General features: G+C 39.2%; 1 pseudogene; it reads left to right on the top strand.

The window, feature by feature from the left end:
* The first annotated feature begins 1,818 nt into the window (after window positions 1-1,818).
* On the top strand, window positions 1,819-3,632 carry LOC105721541 (bromodomain-containing protein 7-like; annotated as a pseudogene).
* The last annotated feature ends 619 nt before the right edge of the window (window positions 3,633-4,251 follow it).

Here is a 4,251-nt window from a genome sequence, read left to right on the forward strand (position 1 = left end):
TGTCTTTCAGGTATCTAATCATCAAATAGTTATCTAAGCCTGGCTCTGTACCAAGTCCTATGCTAGGAGCTACAGCTTGAAAGGCAGATGGTAGTCTCTGCCAATGAGAAATGTATAGTCTCATGGGGAGACATAGACACACTGTAGTACAGGAAATGCAGGAAGGAATCTTACATTTTGGGGGTGTCTACTATGTGGCAAAGACCATGCAATGTACTAAATACCATACCTACATATATTATTTCATGATAACAGCTAAAGCCAATTTCTTAAAAGTTTGAAAATTTATCAGAGACCTAGAAAATTATTCACTCAATATAATGACTAGACAAAATTTTAAACTTAACATTAAGAAATTGTCAAAGAACTTTATTTTTAATGGCAAGGGAAGCTTTCAAGGGATCACGTCTCTACGCATGCAGAAGAAAAAGAACAAAAAAGAAAGAGGTTGAGTTAGATTTGAGAGAGAAAAGGGGATTACATAAAATAATGTCTGAAGTGAGGTTGAGCAATGGAGACATTCTTGAGAATGGTTTTTACAAAAGTAAAATAAATTCTGAAATTTATGAATGTTGAAATCAAATAATAAAGGGAATCATTTAACTGAAGACTACACAACTCAAGAACTGAGTTGAATGATTATTTTCTGTTGGAAACAGAACGTGCTCCTGGATATCATCATGGCCTTACTGCTAAGCTCTACAAGATATCCTAACATAGCCCAAAGGATGCGTGGAACTGTGACCCCAAAGGCACATGGAGGAAAGCTTATGTGGGGCCCAGGTGTTCATGGGTCCACAGGCATTGTTCTTTATCAGGTACAAACAAAAGGATCTTTTAAAAGTTCACAGTTTTCAAGAACAAACCAACTGCAAAACTAGCAGAAGAAAAGTAACCAAAATTAGAACTAAAATAAATGAAATTGAGATGTGATAATGCATACAAAAAAAATCAATGAAATTAAAAGTTGGTTCTTTGAAAGAATAAATAAAATTGATAGGCCACTAGCTAGACTAATAAAGAAAAGAGAGAAGACCCAAATAAATACAATCAAAAATCACAAAGGTGACATTATCACCAAACCCCACGGAAATACGAAAAACCCTCAGAGACTGTTATGAATACCTCTGTGCACACAACCTAAAAACCTTAGAAGTAATGGGTAAATTCCTGGATACATACAGCCTCACATGATTGAACCAAGAATTTCAAATCCTGAACAGACCTGGAAATCCCCACAGCTTCTACCCAAAGCCTTCTAAAACTGATAAACAACTTCAGTAAAGTTTCAGGATACAAAATCAATGTACAAAAATCAGTAGTATTTCTATACACCAAAAACATCCAAGCTGAGGGCCAAATCAAAAAAGCAATTCTATGCTGCAGAAGGATGATGTATAATAAAAAAAAAATGCAATTGTATTCACAAGAGCCACAAAAAGAATAGAATACCTAGGAATACAGCTAATAACAGAGGTGAACAATCTCTCAAACAAGAATTACAAAACACTGCTGAAAGAAATCAGAGAAAACAAAAACAAATGGAAAAACATTCCACGCTCATGAATAAGAAGAATCAATGTTGCTAAAATGGCCATACTGCCCAAAGCAATTCACAGATTCAATGCTATTCCTACCAAATTACCAACATCGTTTTTCACAGAATTAGAAAAAACCATTCTTAAATCCACATGGATTGGCCTCCCAGCACGGGAGTCTCTGCAGGCCGCTCCCACCCTCCGCTGGCCTGGCCTGGACCGAAAGCTGCACTGCAAGCCTGGGCCTGGCTCTGGGCACGGGCACCAGGGCTGGTCAGACATGGGCAAGAAGCACAAGAAGCCCACGTCCGACAAACACCTCTAAGAGGAGTATGTAGAGAAGCCCTTGAGGCGGGTCCTCGAAGGAGGAGATAACAAAGTCACTGAACTCTCCATGGGCAGCTCAGAGCACGACTCCAGCCTCTTCCAAGGCAAAAATGATCATAACAAACACAAGGACAGAAAGCAGAAAAAGAGAAAGAAAGGAGAGGAGCAGCTTCCAGGGAAAGATAAAGAGAGAAAACGGAAAAGAGTTAAGGAGGATAAAAAGAAGTGAAATGGAGATCTTGTGGAGAATGAGGCAGAAAAAGACCTCCAGCGTCATGCCCCTGTGAGATCCTCTCACAAGCTCTTTAGCCAAACAAGAACAGACAGACACCCCTTCAGGAAGCTTTGAATCAACTGATAAGACAATTGCAGAGAAAAGATCCAAGTGCTTTCTTTTCATTTCCTGTGACTGATTTTATTGCTTCTGGCTACTCCATGATCATTAAACACCCAATGGATTTTAGTACTATGAAAGAAAACGTCAAGAACAATGACTACCAGTCCATAGAACTAAAGGATAACTTCAAACAAATGTGTACTAATGCCATGATGTACAACAAACCAGAGACCATTTATTATGAAGCTGCAAAGGAGCTGTTGTACTCAGGGATGACAATTCTTAATCAGGAAAGAATTCAGAGCCTGAAGCAAAGCACAGACTTCATGAATGACTTGCAAAAGCTCAAAAGCAGAAAGATAGAAGAGGTGCCTTGCGGAGTGGGGAGGATGGAGGCTGCTGGCCAAGAGAGAGAGGACTCTGGAGGCGCCAAAGCATAAGCCTTCAAGAGTCCCAACAAAGAAAATTAAAAGAAAGACAAAGATACGCTTGAAGATAAGTTTAAAAGCAATAATTTAGAGAGAGAGCAGGAGCCACTTGACCAAATCAGGAAGGAATCTGGGGGAAAGCTGACCAGGCAGCTTGTGAACAGTTAGTGTGAATTTGAAATAAGAAAACAAGATGGAACCACAACGTTGGGGCTTCTCCATCCTGTGGATCCCATTGTAGAGGTGTTATATTTGAATTATGGACCCTACAGTTCTTATGCACTGCATTATGACTCCACGTTCGCAAATATCAGCAAGGATGATTCTGATTTAATCTATTCAACCTATGAGGAAGACTCTGATCTTCCAAGCGATTTCAGCATCCATGAGTTTTGGGCCACATGCCAAGATTATCGATATGTTATGGCAGATAGTTTACTAGATGTTTTAACAAAAGGAGGGAATTCCAGGACCCTACAAGAGTTGGAGATGTCACTGCCTGAAGATGAAGGCCATACTAGCACACTGGACACAGCAAAAGAAATGGAGATTGTAGAACTAGAACCAGCAGGACGTTTGGACTCCAATACTCAAGACAGGCTCACAGCACTGAAAGTAGTAACAAACTTTGGTGCTCCAGTTGAAGTTTTCGACTCTGAAGAACCTAAAGTATTCAGAAGCAGCTTGATGAGACCACCAAATTGCTCAGGGAGCTCCAGGAAGCCCAGACGAGCATTTGAGCACCAGACCCCCTCCCAGTATGTTCTGTCTCTTGGGTCCCTCGTACAGAGAAATGCATCTTGCTGAACAAGTGACCAATAATCTTAAAAACTTGCATAGCAAGTAACTCCAGGTGCTATTGTAAGCATGTATGGATTTCAAAAAGCAATGGGGATTTCCATTCCTTCCCCCATCATGGAAAACAACTTTCTAGATTTAACAGAAGATCTTGAAGAACCTAAAAAGATGGCTGTTGCTGAGTCTGGACCTGGTGGGAGTTGAGGCACCTGGTACATTCAATATACTTTTCCATTCTTAACTCAGAAATGCTTTTCAGAAGATATTAAATATTTATAAATTTTGTTTTTAATTAAACTTTGGAACAGCGAATTTGAATGTTCCAGAGGTTGGAACTTGTATTAGGTAATAAAGCTGGACCTGGGAAAACAAATAAAATAAAATAAAATTCACATGGGACCAAAAACAGAGCCCCAATAGCTAAAGCAATCCTAAGCAAAGAGAACAAAGCTGGGAGTATCACATTATCTGACTTCAAACTATACTACAAGGCTACAGTAACCAAAAAAAAAAAAAAAAAAAAAAAAAACCCAAAAAACTAAAAACAGCATGGTACAAAAACAGACACACAGACCAATAAAGCAGGTTAGAGAACCCAGAAATAAACCTGCACAATTACAACTATCTGATCTTTGACAAAGTTGACAATAACAAGCAATGAGAAAAAGGCTTCCTAGTCAATAAATGGTCCTGGGATAACCGGCCTGTCATACACAGAAGATTGAAACTGGGCCCCTCTCTTTCACTGTATACACAAATGAACTCAAGATAGATTAATACTTAAATGTAAGACCTTAAAATATACAAACCCTAGAAGGAAACC

The sequence above is a fragment of the Aotus nancymaae genome, unplaced genomic scaffold, assembly GCF_030222135.1.
Source record: "Aotus nancymaae isolate 86718 unplaced genomic scaffold, 86718_ANA_hifiasm-v0.15.2.pri h1tg000048l, whole genome shotgun sequence".
NCBI classification, from domain to species: Eukaryota; Metazoa; Chordata; class Mammalia; order Primates; family Aotidae; genus Aotus; species Aotus nancymaae.